The sequence below is a fragment of the Giraffa tippelskirchi genome, chromosome 3 (genome assembly GCF_054371585.1).
Source record: "Giraffa tippelskirchi isolate mGirTip1 chromosome 3, T2T-mGirTip1v1.2.pri, whole genome shotgun sequence".
Lineage (NCBI taxonomy): Eukaryota > Metazoa > Chordata > Mammalia > Artiodactyla > Giraffidae > Giraffa > Giraffa tippelskirchi.
The window spans coordinates 112367520-112387114 of record NC_137277.1 but is presented as its reverse complement, the minus strand read 5'-3'; the positions used below and the strand labels follow the sequence as shown (position 1 = coordinate 112387114).

The window sequence follows — 19595 nt, the reverse complement described above, 5'->3', positions numbered from 1 at the left end:
AGAGGTGTCATTTGTAATTAAGACACTTATGTTAATAATAACGTATGTACTTCTACAAATTGCCAGGTGTTGATGTTATTATACATTATAGACTGTAATTTTTAGTATGTTTTGGAAAAGAACATAAATGTGTTCAAAAAGTTTAGTGAAATGAATAGTGGCCAGAAAAGTCAAACCGCTTAAAGTCTTATTGTGCTAATACTAAAAATGGGGTTATGTTTTTTTTTAGGAGATCAGTATTATCACATTGAAAGTATGGGTTGTCCAAAATTATTGGTGTTATTTAAAAATTTTTTAAAGGTGTTCTGCATATTTAGGATAAAGTCTTGATGTAGTTCAGTAGCTGGAAACATTGTAACAAACAATGTTCTGGCCTTTAAATTAGTTGCTAGGAAACTGTTAGACCAAATTCAACTTTAACAGTCCTGCTGCTGTTCTGCTTTACTGTAACATGTTAATAGAACAGGGTCATTTGCTTCCTGCCTTTGAAGACCTCTGTCCAGGAGCGTCTTTTGCTAAGTCACTGAGATTCATTCCAAAGGGTCAGATGCTGAACACTCAGACTGATGGCATGAATCTTTTGATATAAATGGAGGCAGTATGAGTAGTGCAAGGGCTTTTTCTGTCAGCTGCCATGATTGACAATGCTACTTGTTTAAGTTGTTCTTTCCCAGAAGGCTCCTTGAGAATTACTTTGTGGTCCTTACTGACACCTTTAAACTTTCAATTACCATTATTCTTACACTTATTTTTAATCCTGTCATAACATTTTCCATCAGAATTATATTGATTTTTGTGAAAAATATAATAATCCTCATAATGACTGGATTTCTTCTATTTCTACCAGAAAAAAAAGCTATTAAAATGCTTGCACATCTCCCTCAAACTGGTAGTATGGATTTAAAATACTTTTGTAATAATAAATACCACATGGACATATGTAGCCAGTAAAGGGTTTCCATTTTTATGACACTTGCTTCTCAAAAACAGACATATTCTTTAAAGGAAAAAAAAAAATTGCCAGCTCTGAATTGATTGACATTTGTTTACTTAACTCTCTCCTTTTGAAAGCCTGCACACCTATTTCAACCTTGAACAGTTTCCAACTGTGGTATACTGGAACATTTTTTCATTTATTAAGTTCAGTGTTGCCAACCCAAACAAAGTATAATCAGCGATGATCCGAGCAGACCAAGCTGTCTAGCACCATACAATGTATCTGCATACTAATTTCCAAATTCCCTCACATTTCCAGAGAACTAATGGGATCATTTTCATTCTGTTACAGCAACTCAACAGTTACTGAATCACCATCTGTGTTTTCGTTAACCTGAATCAGATATGAATTCTGTTATTGCAAGGTAGAGCAGCTTGTTTAATGATTCTTAATCTTTTCTTTAATTAAATCATGCAGCCAACCTGAAAAATCTATCTTAATGCAAATTAGGAGCTTTTTTGGCATTCGCTTACAGTAATGCACTAATAAGGTTAATTTATGAAGGTTCTCTTCCAGTCTGTACAGATGATATTTGTTCACTGCATATTTTTAGCATATTGTCCCTTTTTGTAATATTTTAAGTAATAAAAACATAGCTATTTTTCACTTACACAAATGAGAGATACTGTAGGCAGCACTCTGTTAACCAAAACTAAGTACAAAAAATATAAAGAATTCTAGATAAGAAGAGAATTCATTTTGTTGAGTTTCAAATGCCAATTCTCTGGAAATAACTGTCTCTAATCATTTTCTTTTTTCTTAGATATATGAAAAGGCAGAGAACTGAATAATTATAGGAGTATTTACCTTGAACATTTTTTTCCTTTTGGACATGAGTTAGTAATATAAAAAGTAAATAAAATAGTATAAAATTATCCTATCAAAACTTTGCAGTTACATACTTATTACAAGTTATATTTTGATAATTTAAAAATACCTCATCTACATGATATTTTCAATTAGGTATTATAATAAATATTTCTTGTAATGCTAAATTCAGTATAAATACACAATCATAGAGCTGGAATAGATTATAAGAAATAGTTCAGGATAAAAACAAATAGCTTGTAAGAACAGTGGGATTAATAGTTAATGAATGAAATAATACTAACTTTACTATTCTAATATTTACAAATGGGGCTTTTCTTTATGATAGAGTTAGCCATTGTATGAATTAGTCTTCTCTAAATCTAGACTTAGCGTTTGAATAACACCAAAGATGGTTAATCAAAGAAAGAAAGAAAGTGAAGTTGCTCAGTCCTGTCCGACTCTTTCTGACCCCATGAACTGTTGCCTACCAGGCTCCTCCATCCATGGTATTTTCCAGGCAAGACTACTGGAGTGGGTTGCCATTTCCTTCTCCAGGGGATCTTCCCGACCCAGGGATTGAACCCAGATTTCCTGCGTTGTAGGCAGATGCTTTACCGTCTGAGCCACCAGGGAAGATTAATTAAGGCAGAATACAAATAATCTGCCTAAATTTGTTATGGTAAGCATACGAATTTGAGAGCAACATATATGCTAAGCATTACATACATATACATGTAGTGATGTGAAAATAAACAAGACATAGTTGTCCTTAAAATCTTTAATTTATTGGCTGCTACTGCTGCCGCTAAGTCACTTCAGTCTTGTCTGACTCTGTGTGACCTCATAGACGGCAGCCCACCAGGCTCCACTGTCCCTGGGATTCTCCAGGCAAGAACACTGGAGTGGGTTGCCATTTCCTTCTCCAATGCATGAAAGTGAAAAGGGAAAGTGAAGTCGCTCAGTGGTGTCCAACTCTGCGACCCCGTGGACTGCAGCCTACCGGGCTCCTCTGTCCATGAGATTTTCCAGACAAGAGTACTTGAGTGGGGGTGCAATTGCCATCTCCATTAATTTATTAGAAGGATTACTAACTTTGCACTCACAAGGTTTTTGAATGTGACTTCAAGTAGCTGACAGTATTTTCTGAAATAGTTATCTTCCTTGCCTGCGTGTAACTAAGTCACTTCAGTCATGTCTGACTCAGCAACCCTGTGGACTGTAGCCCACCAGATGGGATTCTCCAGGGAAGAATAGTGGAGTGGTTTGCTATTCCCTCCTCCAGGGGATCTTCCCGACCCAAGGATCAAACCCACATCTCTTATATCTCCTGCACTGGCAGGCAAGGTTTGGCTAATTAGCATGATTGTATACTAGTTAGATGGTTATTCACTAACAATGAACTAATCTTTTAAAAGATTACTAATAACTTCTACCCCATGTTAGATTTCAAAATATCCTACAGTAGAATGCATTTAACCTATGAAATAAACTGTATAACATGTTTTTTGTTTTGACCTCATCTATCTCCATGATATATAGACTCAATTCCTAAATAGTTGTGTGATGAAATATATTTTAATAGCACAACCTGTTTCTTTAGAACATAATTGGGTAGAGATTATTTCCAAAAGGAAATTTCCTTATCTGTTATTTAGGTGGAAAATTAAAAATTTTTTAAAATACCTTTTAGGTGATTTCATTACGGAATTCTGTAATACGAGTATGTCATTCATCCCCCAAAGCACTGGACCATGGTATAAGTAAAAGAGGAGTGCTGTGGCCTTAAACAAAGTAATATATTGTAATGCAAATCTTGACCTTTGGGTTTATATCTACTAGACTTTGAAAAGATGAAAACAAACTGATTAATGAGGTAACAAATATATTATTGCCTTTAACTTCCAAAGTCCAGTATGGCTGTTGACTGTATTATACCTCTAGGTTAAATTCATTCCAGAGGGAACTGGGCCCAACAGAAAGCATCAGTCATTTAGAGAGTAATGATATAGCTTAATTATAATTAGAAGCAAAGCAAGACACTGGTGTTCAATTGCCACTAACAAGCAGGATAAAGTATTTCAAATACTTTGGGTCAGAGATTAGAAGATATATTAAAGATGTTCTTGATATGAGTGAGATCCTCTTATTTGAAACCAGATGACACAGAAATAGTTTTATCTAGGAAATTTGTAAGTTACATTGCCTTTTTATTTCTTTGAAGCAGAATCTATAAAATACTGAATTATTACCTTACAGTAAAGCTGCTATTTTAAGAATTTTAAACTAATATTGACTGCTGTCAGATCAGTTTCTAGATTTATTGACTTAAGAAGTAAATATAAACTGAGGTGAAGGCAAGGTCAGATCAATATTTATCTTGTGAATCAATAGATTCTGATATTACCAAAATTGAAGCTCAATAAATGTATGTGGTTGATAGATAAAAAAAACTTATCAGAAAGTTTAGTTTTGAAATTTCCTACGCAAAACTGACTTGCCAGTTTTAAATATGGGATTTTATCATGCCATCAGGGTATACAGAAGAAAATAATTCTGCATAGTAGTCCTGAGAATTTAAACTATATAATAGACATTGGCACTATTCCTGTGTAGAGGCTTCTCTTGTGTTGTTGGAAGATGGTGTTTGCTATGACCAGTGTGATCTCTTGGCAAAACTCTGTTAGCCTTTTCTCTGCTTCATTTTGTACTCCAAGGCCAAATTTGCTTGTTACTCCAGATATCTCTTGACTTCCTACTTTTGCATTCCAGCCCCCTATAATGAAAAGGACATCTTTTTTTGGTGTTAATTCTAGAAGGTCTTGTAGGTCTTCATAGAACCATTCAGTTTCAGTTTCTTCAGCATTACTGGTTGACTTGGATTATTGTGATATTGAATGGGGTGCCTTGGAAACAAACAGAGATCATTCTGTCGTTTTTGAGATTGCACCCAAGTACTGCATTAAGTGGCTTAAAACTCAACCATCAGAAAACTAACATCGTGGCATCGGGTCCCATCACTTCATGGCAAATAAATGGGGAAACAATGGAAACAGTGACAGACTTTATTTGGGGGGGCTCCAAAATCACTGCAGATGGTGACTGCAGCCATGAAATTAAAAGATGCTTGCTCCTTGGAAGAAAAGCTATGACCAACCTTGACAGCATATTAAAAAACAGAGACATTACTTTGCCAACAAAGGTCTGTCCAGTCAAAGCTATGATATTTCCAGTAGTCATGTATGGATGTGAGAGTTGGGCTATAAAGAAAGCTGAGCACTAAAGAATTGATGCTTTTGAACTGTGGTGTTGGAGAAGATTCTTGAGAGTCCCTTTGACTGCAATGAGATCCAACCAGTCAACCCTAAAGGAAATCAGTCCTGAACGTTCATTAGAAAGACTGATGCTGAAGCTGAAACTCCAATATTTTGGCCACCTGATGTGAAGAACTGACTCATTGGAAAAGACCCTGATGCTAGGAAAGATTGAAGGCAGGAGGAGAAGGGAACGACAGAGGATGAGATGGTTGGATGGCATCACTGACTCAATGGACATGAGTTTGAGTAAGCTCTGGGAGTTGGTGATGGACAGGGAAGCTTGGCATGCTGCAGTTCATGAGGTCTCAAAGAGTCAGATACAACTGAGTGACTGAACTGATAGATTGATACCGAATGTTTCTGTCTCCATGAGACACATGTTTTTCAATCATATGTTATCAAAGTTCTTTCCTCTTTTTACCTCTTATTTACCTGCCTCAGAAAGAAAAAAAATTGGAGAATGTTTGCTGAAGAGGAATTTTGTTCAACTTTTGATACAACACCATTTGAAATGTGGTTCCTGAGATGAACTATAATTGCTTGGTTTGCTTATATCTTCATCTTTATAGCTCCTGTGTGCTCCAAGGTACCAATATGTCTTAGTCCATTCTGGCTGGTATAACAAAATATCATAGACTGGGTAGCTCATAAAGAATAGAAACTTATTTTTCATGGTTCTCTAGGCTAGAAGTCTGAGGTCAGGGTGTCAGTATAGTTGAGTGAGGGTACATTTCCAGGTTGTAGACTTCTCATTGTGTCCTCACAGGATGGAAGTGGGCAAGGGAGCTCTGTTGTCTCTTTCATAAGGATATCAATCTCATGACCTAATCACCCCCAAAGTTTTTTAATGACTAATATCACTGCATTGTGCATTAGGATTTTAACATATGAATTTAGGGGAAAAATAAACATTCAGACTGTAGCACTTGCCTACTGTAACAGAAAATTTTAATTTTTAATTTTTATATTTAAAGGTTATTTTCCAGTTCATTATTACAAAATACTGGCTATGTTCCCTGTGTTGTACAATACATTGAGCCTTATACCCAAGAGTTTTGTATCTCCCACTTCCCATCCTTATATTGCCCCGCCACTAGTAACTGCTAGTTTGTTCTTGTATCTGTGCATCTGCTTTTTTGTTATATTCAGTAGTTGTATTTTTTAGGTTCCACATATGAATTATACCATACAGTTTTTTCTTTCTCTTTCTAACTAATTTCACTTAGCCTAATGCCCTCCATCCAAATCTGTCCGTGCTGCTACTAATGGCAAAATTCAGTTCTTTTACAACTGAGTAGTATTCCATTGTGTGTGTGTATCTCACATTTTTATTCATTTCATCTGTTGATGGATGCTTAGGTTGTTTCCACATCTTGGCAATTGTAAGTAATGGTTCTATGAACACTGGAATGCATGTGTCTTTTCAAATTCATGTTGTTTATTATTTTTTCAAATATATACTCAGGAGTGGAATTTCTAGGTCTTATGGTACCCAGATGCCTGGTGGCTCACACAGTAAAGAATCTGCCTACCTATGCAGGAGACTCAGGTTCGATTGAATTCTACTTTAAGTGGAAATTTGCTGACTTTAACTTTGCTTTCAATATATCTAAGTCTGTTTATGTTTTGTAAATAAGTTCATTTGACTCTTTTTTTTTTGAATTAGATTCCACATATAAGTGGTATTTGTGTTCCTGTCTGACTTCAGTTAGTATGATAATATCTTGGTCTATCCATATTGCTGCAAATGGGATTATTTCATTTTTATGACTGAATAATACTCCATTGTATGTGTGTGTATATATATAATGTAAATCACTGGGCTTCCCAGGTGGTGTGATGCTAAAGAATCCACCTGCCAATGTAGGAGACACAAGAGACATGGGTTCGATCCTTAGGTCAGGAAGATCCTCTGGAGGAGGAAATGGCAACCTACTCCAATATTCTTGCCTGGAAAATTCCATGGACAAAACCACCTAGCAGACTACAGTCCATGGAATCACAAAGAATTTGACATGACTGAGCAACTGAGCACACACACACACACACAAATATTAATATACCACATCTTCTTTATCCATTCCTCTGTTGATATTTAGGTTACGTCTATGTCTTGTCTGTTGTGATGCAGTGAACATTGGGGTGTGTGTATCTTTTCAGATTATGGTTTTCTCCAGATATATGACCAAGAGTGAGACTGCTGAATCATAGCAATAGCTCTGAATTTAGATTAAGCAAGATTCATCCTGTTCTCCATAATGGCTGTACCAATTTACATTCTTCCCAACAGTGTGTGTGGGGGGGTTCCCTTTTCTTCACATCCCTTCCAGTCATTTATTGTTGGTAGACTTTTGGTGAAGGCCATTCTGACTAGAGTGAGGTGATACCTCATTGTAGTTTTGATTTGCATTTCTGATAATTAGTGATGTTGAGCATCTTCTCATGTGCCTCTTGGCCATCTGGGTTTCTTCTATGGAGAAATGTCAATTTAACTCTTCTGCCCATTTTTTGATTAGGTTATTTGTTTTTTGGATATTGAGTTACGTTCTTTGTTTATTCTGGAGATTAATCCCTTCTCAGCCCCTTAATTTTCAGATATTTATTCCCATTCTGTTGGTTTCCTTTTAATTTTGTTTGTGGTTTCCTTTGCTGCACAGAAGCTTTAAATTTATCTATGTCCCATCTGTTTTTTTGTTTGTTTTGTTTTCATTTTGATTATTCTAGGAGGTAGATATAAAAAGATGTTGCTGCAATTTATGTTAAAGAGTGTTCTTGTGTTTTCCTCTTAGAGTCTTACAGTGTCCTGGCTTGCATTTAATTCTTTGATCCTTTTTGAGTTTATTCTTATGTAGAGTGTTAGAGAATGTTCTTTTTTTTTTTAATAAATTTATTTATTTTAGTTGGGGGCTAATTACTTTACAATATTGTAGTGGTTTTTGCCATACATTGACATGAATCAGCCATGGGTTTACATATGTTCCCCATCCTGAACCCCCCTCCCACCTCCCTCCCCATCCCATCCCTCTGGGTCATCCCATTGCCCCAGCCCTGAGCATTTTTCTCATGCATCGAACCTGGAATGGTGTTGTTTCACATATGATAATATACATGCTTCAATGCTATTCTCTCATAACGTCCCACCCTCACCTTCTCCCTCAGAGTCCATAAGACTGTTCTATGCATCTGTGTCTCTTATTCTGTCTTGCATATAGGGTTATCGTTACTATCTTTCAAATTCTATATATATGCATTAGTATACTATATTGGTGTTTTTCTTTCTGGTTTACTTCACTCTGTATAATGGGCTCCAGTTTCATCCATCTCAATAGAACGGATTCGAATGTATTCTTTTTAATGGCTGAGTAATATTCCATTGTGTATATGTACCACTGCTTCCTTATCCATTCGTCTGCTGATGGACATCTAGGTTGCTTCCATGTCCTGGCTATTGTAAACAGTGCTGTGATGAACGTTGGGGTACACATGTCTCTTTCAATTCTGGTTTCCTCGGTGGGTATGCAAAGCAGTGGGATTGCTGGGTCGTATGGCAGTTCTATTCCCAGTTTTTTAAGGAATCTCCACACTGTTCTCCATAGTGGCTGTACTAGTTTGCATTCCCACCAACAGTGTTAGAGGGTTCCCTTTTCTCCACAGCCTCTCCAGCATTTATTGCTTGTAGACTTTTGGATAGCAGCCGTTCTGACTGGCGTGAAGTGGTACCTCATTGTGGTTTTGATTTGCATTTCTCTAATAATGAGTGATGTTGAGCATCTTTTCATGTGTTTGTTAGCCATCTGTATATCTTCTTTGGAGAAATGTCTGTTTAGTTCTTTGGCCCATTTTTGATTGGGTCGTTTATTTTTCTGGAATTCAGCTGCAGGAGTTGCTTGTATATTTTTGAGATTAATTGTTTGTCTGTTGCTTCGTTTGCTATTATTTTCTCCCATTCCGAAGGCTGTCTTTTCACCTTGCTTATGGTTTCCTTTGTTGTGCAAAAGCTTTTAATTTAAAGTAGGTCCCATTTGTTTATTTTTGCTTTTATTTCCAATATTCTAGAAGGTGGGTCATGGAGGATCCTGCTATGATTTATGTCGGAGAGTGTTTTGCCTATGTTTTCCTCTAGGAGTTTTATAGTTTCTGGTCTTACATTTAGATCTTTACTCCATTTTGAGTTTATTTTTGTGTATGGTGTTAGAAAGTGTTCTAGTTTCATTCTTTTACAAGTGGTTGACCAGTTTTCCCAGCACCACTTATTAAAGAGATTGTCTTTTCTCCATTGTATATTCTTGCCTCCTTTGTCAAAGATAAGGTGTCCATAGGTGTGTGGATTTATCTCCTGGCTTTCTATTTTGTTCCATTGATCTATATTTCTATCTTTGTGCCAGTACCATACTGTCTTGATGACTGTGGCTTTGTAGTAGAGCCTGAAGTCAGGCAGGTTGATTCCTCCAGTTCCATTCTTCTTTCTCAAGATTGCTTTGGCTATTCGAGGTTTCTTATATTTCCATACAAATTGTGAAATGATTTGTTCTAGTTCTGTGAAAAATATCGTTGGTAGCTTGATAGGGATTGCATTGAATCTGTAGATTGCTTTGGGTAATATACTCATTTTCACTATATTAATTTTTCCAATCCATGAACATGGTATATTTCTCCATCTGTTTGTGTCCTCTTTGATTTCTTTCATCAGTGTTTTATAGTTTTCTGTATATAAGTCTTTCGTTTCTTTAGGTAGATATATTCCTAAGTATTTTATTCTTTTTGTTGCAATGGTGAATGGTATTGTTTCCTTAATTTCTCTTCCTGTTTTCTCATTATTGGTATATAGGAATGCAAGGGATTTCTGTGTGTTAATTTTATATCCTGAAACTTTACTATATTCATTGATTAGCTCTAGTAATTTTGTGGTAGAATCTTTCGGATTTTCTATGTAGAGGATCATGTCATCTGCAAACAGTGAGAGTTTTACTTCTTCTTTTCCTATCTGTATTCCTTTTATTTCTTTTTCAGCTCTGATTGCTGTGGCCAAAACTTCCAAAACTATGTTGAATAGTAATGGTGAAAGTGGGCACCCTTGCCTTGTTCCTGACTTTAAGGGAAATGCTTTCAATTTTTCACCATTGAGGATAATGTTTGCTGTGGGTTTGTCATATATAGCTTTTATTATGTTGAGGTACGTTCCTTCTATTCCTGCTTTCTGGAGGGTTTTTATCATAAATGGATGTTGAATTTTGTCAAAGGCTTTTTTTGCATCTATTGAGATAATTATATGGTTCTTATCTTTCAATTTGTTAATGTGCTGTATTACATTGATTGATTTGTGGATGTTAAAGAAAGCTTGCATTCCTGGGATAAAGCCCACTTGGTCATGGTGTACGATCTTTTTAATATGATGTTGGATTCTGTTTGCTAGAATTTTATTAAGGATTTTTGCATCTATGTTCATCAGTGATATTGGCCTGTAGTTTTCTTTTTTTGTGGCATCTTTGTCTGGTTTTGGAAATAGGGTGATGGTGGCCTCATAGAATGAGTTTGGAAGTTTACCATCTTCTGCAATTTTCTGGAAGAGTTTGAGTAGGATAGGTGTTAGCTCTTCTCTAAATTTTTGGTAGAATTCAGCTGTGAAGCCGTCTCGTCCTGGGCTTTTGTTTGCTGGAAGATTTATGATTACAGTTTCGATGTCCATGCTTGTGATGGGTCTGTTAAGATCTTCTATTTCTTCCTGGTTCAGTTTTGGAAAGTTACACTTTTCTAAGAATTTGTCCATTTCTTCCAAGTTGTCCATTTTATTAGCATATAGCTGTTGGTAGTAGTCTCTTATGATCCTTTGTATTTCTGTGTAGTCTGTTGTGATCTCCCCATTTTCATTTCTAATTTTGTTGATCTGATTCTTCTCCCTTTGTTTCTTGATGAGTCTGGCTAATGGCTTGTCAATTTTGTTTATCTTCTTGAAAAACCAGCTTTTAGTTTTGTTGATTTTTGCTATGGTTTCTTTTGTTTCTTTTGCATCTATTTCTGCCCTAATTTTTAAGATTTCTTTCCTTCTACTAATTCTGGGGTTCCTCATTTCTTCCTTTTCTAGTTGCTTTAGGTGTAGAGTTAGGTTATTTATTTGGCTTTTTTCTTGTTTCTTGAGGTGAGCCTGTATTGCCATGAATCTTCCCCTTATGTTGGGTGCATATATATTTATAATTGTTATATCTTCTTCTTGGATTGATCCTTTGATCATTATGTAGTGTCCTTCTTTGTCTCTTTTCACAGCCTTTATTTTAAAGTCTATTTTATCTGAAATGAGTATTGTGACTCCTGCTTTCTTTTGGTCTCCATTTGCATGAAATATATTTTTCCAGCCCTTCACTTTCAGTCTATATGTGTCCCTTATTTTGAGGTGGGTCTCTTGTAGACAGCGTATATAAGGGTCTTGTTTTTGTATCCATTCAGCCAGTCTTTGTCTTTTGGTTGGGGCATTCAACCCATTTACATTTAAGATAATTATTGATAAGTATGGTCCCGTTGCTATTTACTTTGTTGTTTTGAGTTCATGTTTAAACATCCTTTCTGTGTTTCCTGTTTAGAGAAGATCCTTTAGCATTTGTTGGAGAGCTGGTTTGGTGGTGCTGAATTCCCTCAGCTCTTGCTTGTCTGTAAAGCTTTTGACTTCTCCTTCATATCTGAATGAGATCCTTGCTGGGTACAGTAATCTGGGTTGTAGGTTATTCTCTTTCATTACTTTAAGTATGTCCTGCCATTCCCTTCTAGCCTGAAGAGTTTCTATTGAAAGATCAGTTGTTATCCTTATGGGGATCCCCTTGTGTGTTATTTGTTGTTTTTCCTTTGCTGCTTTTAATATTTGTTCTTTGTGTTTGATCTTTGTTAATTTGATTAATATGTGTCTTGGGGTGTTTCGCCTTGGGTTTACCCTGTTTGGGGCTCTTTGGGTTTCTTGGACTTCTGTGACTATTTCCTTCCGCATTTTAGGGAAATTTTCAACTATTATCTCCTCGAGTATTTTTTCATGGCCTTTCCTTTTATCTTCTTCTTCTGAGACTCCTATGATTCAAATGTTGGGGCGTTTCATATTGTCCCAGAGGTCCCTGAGGTTTTCCTCATTTCTTTTGATTCTTTTTTCTTTTTTCCTCTCTGCTTCGTTTATTTCCACCATTCTATCTTCTACCTCACTTATCCATCTTCTGACTCCGTTATTCTACCGTTGGTTCCCTCCAGAGTGTCTTTTATCTCCTTTATTTCATTATTCATTATATATTGACTCCTTTTTATTTCTTCTAGGTCCTTGATAAACATTTCTTGCATCTTCTCAATCCTTGTCTCCAGGCTATTTATCTGTAACTCCATTTTGTTTTCAAGATTTTGGATCATTTTTATTATCATTATTCTAAATTCTTTTTCAGATAGAGTCCCTATCTCCTCCTCTTTTGTTTGGTTTGGTGGGCATTTCTCATTTTCCTTTACTTGCTGAGTATTTCTCTGCCTTTTCATCTTGTTTAGATTGCTGTGTTAGGCATGGCCTTTCTGTATTCTGGTAGGCTGAAGTTCCTCTTTATTGTGGAGGTTCCTCACTGTGGGTGGGGTTGGACAGGTGGCTTGTCAAGGTTTCCTGGTTGGGGAAGCTTGTGTCGGTGTTCTGGTGGGTGGAGCTGGATTTCTTCTCTCTGGAGTGCAATGGAGTGTCCAGTATTGAGTTTTGAGATGTCTATGGGTTTGGTGTGCCTCTGGGCAGCCTGTATATTGATGCTCAGGGCTATGTTCCTGCGTTGTTGGAGAATTTGCGTGGTATGTCTTGCTCTGGAACTTATTGGCTCTTGGGTGGAGCTTGGTTTCAGTGTATGTGTTGAGGCTTTTGGATGATCTCTTATTAATTGATGTTTCCTCTGGTTTTCAGTCTTATTCTTGCAGTAGCCTCAAGACTTCTCCATCCATACAGCACCAATAATAAAACTTTTAGGTTAATGGTGAAAAGATTCTCCACAGTGAGGGATACCCAGAGAGGTCCACTGAGTTACATGGAGAGGTGAAGAGGCGGGGGTTGTTGAGGTGACCAGGAGGAGAAGAGGCGGACTCAAACGTGAAGAGAGCAGTCTAGCCACTATGCACTTCCCTCTGTGCTCTCCACAGTCTGGAACCCTCAGAGAGGTTCATGGAGATACATAGAGAGGGGGTAGGAAGGTAATAGAGGTGAGCATGTGTAGAAAGGGAAGAATCAAGAGGGGAGAGAGAGATCTGGGCAGTGTTCTGTTCCCGAAGTGTTCTCCAGTGCCCAGAACACCCTCAGAGATTCACAGAATTGGGTTGAGAAGAGAAGGAGGAGGGTGGGAGATAGAGGTTCCCTGGGGGAGAGAAAGAGCGTCAGTAGGGGAGAGAGAAATCAAGCCTGTAATCACACTCCTGAGTAAAAATGGGTACTAAAGATTGGGTTCTTAAATGTACAAAATTGATATCAAATATGTAAAACAAAGATTAAAAATCTAGAGTAGAGGTTAGACTCTTAAAAAAATACAATATAAAAGGAAAAAAGAAAACAAAATCACAAAAAGTATAAGATACATGTATGCAGTTTGCTTTAAAAATAGGGTCTTTTTTTTTTTGCAAGGTAATAGTGGGTTATAAAAATGAAAATGAAAGGCGTAATAGAGTACTTAAAGAAAAAAGAAAAAAAATTTTTTTTAATTGAAAAAAAATGATAATAGTAAAAATATATCCAGGACTTCTCTGGAGCTGTTGTGAGCAGTGTGGGGTCAGTTCAGTTTCAGATAGATCCTTGTTCCTGCTTATACTTTTCAAGATCTATAGGCCCCTTTCAATGTAGTCGGTGTTAACTACAGGGATTTTAATCTGTTGGCCTGTCATTTCCAAAGCACTTCCCTCTTTTTATTTGGCTTCTGTTTGCAGGTCTCTTCAGTGTCTAATTTCTGCCCTGCCACAAAGGGGCGGAGGTGGTCTCTCTAGGTTCGCTTGTTCAGTCTTGCTGTGGGGAGGGAGGAACACTGCAAACCAATATCACTGGCATGTGTGTGGAGAGCTCGCAGTGTCTCGGCTGCACTGGGTTTGCCCCCACTCACGGCGTGTGTGCTTTCCCAGTCTGCCCTGCTCAGGCTTCAGGTTACTCTGCTGGGGAGCGGGCCCTGAGATGCGGGCACTTCCCAGGTCTAAGCCGCTCAGGTTCAGGCATCCGGTTACTCCACAAAGGCGCAGACTCGGTTGGGCCCGCGGTTTGTGCCGATCCCCAGCTGGAGCAGCTCAGGTAGCCAGGAGTTTGGCGAACACACTCTCCCCTATTGGGGCAGTGCGGCTTATCACCTCCCTGGTCTCCGCCTCGGTTTACGGGCGCGCCCGGCTCCGGTGTGCTTTGAGTCGGTTCTGGGGAGCTGGTCTCTGGCTCCGACCCTCCCGGCGGATGTCGACCCTCCGGGATCTCAGACAGTCTTTGCTTAGAAACTGGGAGCCTGTTTGCAGTTTGGTATGGGGTGCCCTCTCTGGGGCCGAGTTTGCCCCTTTCTGGCTCTGGCTGGCCCTGCCTGCCCACTGTGTCCGGCAGGGGAAGGGGTCGTCCGCAGCCGGCTAGCTCTCCTCTGGTATTGCTCAGTTTTTTGTTCCGTGAGTGGGCCGGCAGTGCCTTAGATTTGGGCTTTTCGCGGGATAGTTCTCTCTCTCTGGCTGTCCCACCGTTTAGATTGCTATCTCACGTTAGCTCCCTCAGATTGCCCTCAGGGCATTTGGGCCTAGTCCTTACCCCTAAGCAGTGCCGCCCGCTCCTCTCTGTTCAGCCCCCACTTGCTGGTGGCAGATGCGAGCATCTAGGGTTCTTTGCTGGGAGTTGCCTTTAGGCATGTAATCTGTGGGTTTTATTTATTTTTCCTCCCGGTTATGTTGCCCTCCAAGATTTGAAATCTTCCCCCAAAGCCGCCGGTGAGAGGATTTCCTGGTGTTTGGAAACTTCTCCTCTTTTACAACTCCCTCCCCAGGACAGGTCTCCGTCCCTAACTCTTTTGTCTCTCTTTTTATCTTTTATATTTTGTCCTACCTCCTTTCAAAGATAATGGGCTGTTTTTCTGTATGCCTGATGTCCTCTGCCAGCATTCCGAAGTTGTTTTGTGAAGTTTGCTCAGCGTTCAGATGTACTTTCGATAAATTTGTGGGGGAGAGAGTGGTCTCCCGTCCTATTCCTCTGCCATCTTAGCCCTGCCTCCTCTTTTTTTTTTTTTAACATGTTGCTGCTGTTCAGTTTTCCCACCACTACTTGCTGAAGATACTTTTATCCATTTACTTTTATCCATTGTATATTCTTGCAACTTTTGTTGTAGATTATTAACCAGAAACGTGAGTTTATCTGGGGGCATTCTGTCCTGGTCCATTGATCTATATTTCTTTTTTTGTGCCAGTACCATGCTTTTATGATTACCATAGCTTTGAAGTGTAGTCTGAAGTCAGAGAGGCTGATTCCTCCTGCTCAGTTTTTCTTTCTCAGGACTGTTTTGGCTCTTTGGGGTCTTTTGTGTTTCCATGTAGATTTTAAAATTTTTGTTCTACTTCAGTGAAAATATCATTGGTAATTTGCTAGAGACCGCATTGAATCTGTAGACTGCCTTGGATAATGTAATCATTTTAACAATATTGATTTTTCTAATTCAAGAACCTGGTATCTCCTTCCATCTGTGTCATCTTTTGATTTCTTTCATCAACATCTTATAGTTTTCAAAGTACAGGCCTTTTGTCTCCTTAGGTAGGTTTATTCCTACTTATTTTATGCTTTTTAATGTGATGGCAAATGAGGTTATTTCCTTAATTTCTCTTTATGATCTTTTGTTGTTAGTGTATAGGTATATAAGTGATTTCTGTATATTAATTTTGTATTGTGCAACTTTACTGAATTCACTGGTGAAGTCTAGTAGTTTTCTAGTAGCATCTTAAATTTCTATGTATAGTATTGTGTCATCTGTAAACTGACAGTTTTACTTCTTTTCCAATTGGTTTTCTTTCTCTTCTGATTGCCATGGCTAGGATTTCCAAAACTGTATTGAATACAAGTGGCAAGCGCAGACATCCCTGTCTTGTTCTGATCTTTGAGGGAATGGTTTCAGCTTTTAGCCATTGAGAATAATTTTAGCTGTAGGTTTGTCATATATGGCTTTTATTATGTTGAGGTATGATTCCTCTATTTTCATTTTTTGGAAAGCTGTTATCAAAATGAGTGTTGAATTTAGTCAAAAGTTATTTCTGCCTCTGTTGAGATAATCATATGATTTTTTATTCTTCACTTTGTTAATGTGACATATCACACTGATTTGTGGCTTTTGCAGAATCCTTGCATCCCTGGGGTTGATCCCACTTGATTATGGTGTATGATCCTTTTAATATATTGTTGGATTTGGTTTGCTAGTATTTTTTGAAGATATTTGCGTCTATGTTCACCTATGATATAGGCCTGCAATTTTAACTTTAATTAGGTCCCATTTCTTTATTTTCATTTACTTTAGGACAGATCAAAAAAATATTGCTACAATTTATGGTAAAGACTGTTCTGCCTGTTTTCCTCTAGTTTTGTAATATCTTCACCACTGTTTAATTATCAAATCTATTATTCCCTCATAATTCCTGATTTCAGATTCTTGAGTCTTCTCAATCCCTCATGTAAGTTCCAGATAATAAAAAGTTGGTCCAATGTCTATTGAAGCCCACATATGGGTAGGAAAGTATAAATGAAAAATTCACAGAACATATGATCTGTGGCCTTCACACTCTTTGGTCGTCAAATATGGAATGGCAGAGCATCCTAGACACTGAAAAATATTTAGAAAGTATTGTGTAGTTAATTAGGGATTGTTAAACTGCAAAACATGTGCACGAGGCCCAGAGATATGAAGTGTGGTCACATCAGGGAAGACTGTTGAGGTCCTAAATAAAATGAGCAAAGAAAACCCAAGAGAACAGAGAAGAGAAGCTATGAATCATTGTCTTTGTCAGAACATTTTATGAAATGAATATTTTGATTTAGAAAGTTATCACAGAAAAATACTTGCAGATAAATTTACAAAATCTTACATACAAATTCTAAGCTGAAATATGACCTTCATTATTACAGTTTGTCACATTTTTCCCAGTCGATAGGAAATTTGTCCTTGTCTCAAATTCTGTATCCTAATGACTAAGCTCTTCGCTTTAGTCATACTTCTTTCAGCTTTTGCAGAACAGAGAATATGACTTATGTATTCATTATACCACCTTCAGGAAAATACTTTGTACATAGTAGGTCCTTCTTCAACAAATGTTATTGGTCAAATAAAACTTCAATGAGAATTTTCATTTCTGTGGTACATCAGTACTGTCTTCAACTAGAATTGGTTGTTAATGTATTCCCTGAAAAGTTTCATACCTAAATGTCTATGAAAAAACATACTGCTGCATTTCGTAGTTAAACTTGTTTTATTTTTACTCTTTCGTGTTCCTAAGGCATTTTGCATATTACTCCAATATAGCGTACATCACAGTTTAAAGAAATATTTATCTGCTACTTGCTATACTAGATTATATTTTTCTGAGGAGAATGGACTGTATCTTCTTTTCCTGCCATCTATGGAAGGAAATGTTAGATCTTAAGTATCGAATAGCATCCTTAAATATAGAAAATTGTGATAAACGAGTTATTATAATGAAACAAATTCTACCAAATGAGGAGGGAAAACTTTTAGGACTGCTTCTTTTTGCTGTGAAGACACCTACTTAATTTGTGAAAAGTAGGAGGAAGATAGAAGACTGTAAATTCTTTGGTTTTTAACATGTCCTCTAATTTTGTTCCTATTGGCAGATTTTATCAGGTCTTTTGCACATAGCTGATTTACCTTCAAGTACGAAAACAAATTCTCATAGGTTTACAGGCTAAGTGAAAAAACTTTATATTTTAGTGTGAATGCTAGTAACTTTGAAGAACATGCTTATCTGAATAATCCAAACATAAGCTAATGGGGTTTAAATTTTTTTTTTTTAATAATGCAGCAAAGAAGAGACTGGCAAGTGTTAACAGGTAGAAAGGCAGGAACCAGGAAGAAGACAACCATTTCAAGGTATAGAAGTTCATTGTTAACTTGACAGTTCTAATTGACAACATCGGAATGCTTCTTTGAAACTTAGGAGCTATGCTTTACTCAAACACGAGGATTATGTATTTTTCAAAGTGTGGTCTGAGTAGGGTGACCATATTATCATCCAAACCTAACACTCTCAAGAGTTAAAGGGGGCATTCTTAATATGCTTACCACTAGCATTAAGAATGGGCCTCCCTGGTGGCTCAGATGGTAAAGAATCTGCCTGCAATGCAAGAGACCTGGGTTCGATCCCTGGGTTGGCAAGATTTCCTGGAGGAGGGCATGGCAACCCACTCCAATATTCTTGCCCGGAGAATCCCCATGGACAGAGGAGCCTGTCCTGGTGGGCTACAGTCCATAGGGTTGCAAAAAGTGGGACACAACTGTACAATTGAGCACAGCACAGCATTAAGAAGAATGTTGCGGTAATCTAGTTCAGTTGGGATAGATCATCACCCTGAATAGACCACTTGTAATGGTATTATCTAGGGTATTTTAAAATGTGAATTCCAATCTCTAGTCTAATCTCACTGCATAAGACAGAATCCCTAAAGCTGGACTGGGATTCCACTTTCTAATAAGTACCCTAGATGGTACAAATGTACATTTTTATGTTGCGAAAGTTGGAGTTGAAATGATTAGTCAAAAAGGTGAAATTCTACAACCTGCCCCTTCATGCTGAATTCACACTTGCCAGAGACAATTTTACTCCTTACAACACCTAATATGTCAGACTCATGGTTCAGCAAGATTTGAAAGATTTATGATATAAAATTTTATAATGGGGACATGTATTGACCTACAGATCCCCTATTTTATAATTATGGTCCATAAAATCAGGCTGAGAAAAGATGAATTCTAGCCTTCATACAAATTTAGATGCTTTTGCTATATACCACCAATGCCTCTTGGTGACACCCCCTTCCCCCACAAAGAATATCATTCCCAATCCCTAGGATCCCCAAAACAGTAACTATACAATAGAAAGAGACAAAGTTTCTGCTCTTAAAAAATGAGGAAAAATACAGAATCTTGAAAGCAAGTATTTTAAAATCACAACTTTTAACTGAAAATACTTCAAGATCACATTATTTTAACTTAATATACATTCCAATAGATTCAACTAAAATATATTTCTCAGAAAATATATATTCTCAGAAAGTTTTTCAAAGTCTGTCACTATTGCACATATCACTCACTACAGTGATTTCTATCCTGTAAAAGGCAGAGCACGTCAACCAGAACCCGAGGAGAAATAAATTTGTATTCAACTTTTCCAAAGCATGACTCTTATTGTGCTTTTTTCTAAAGAATGCTTATCTGCCAAGAAATAAGCAAGGGTAGGAACAATGAATTATAACAAGAGGAAGGTTGTTA

General features: G+C 37.4%; 1 long non-coding RNA gene across 1 annotated transcript in view; it reads left to right on the top strand.

Annotated features, from left to right (window-relative positions):
- The window catches only part of LOC145540925 (uncharacterized), a 272251-nt gene that overhangs the window by 247510 nt on the left and 5146 nt on the right, over positions 1-19595 (top strand). The window contains exon 4 of the long non-coding RNA XR_014078642.1: positions 18130-18197. This is a non-coding gene — a long non-coding RNA (uncharacterized LOC145540925). The remainder of the gene's footprint in view (positions 1-18129; positions 18198-19595) is intronic.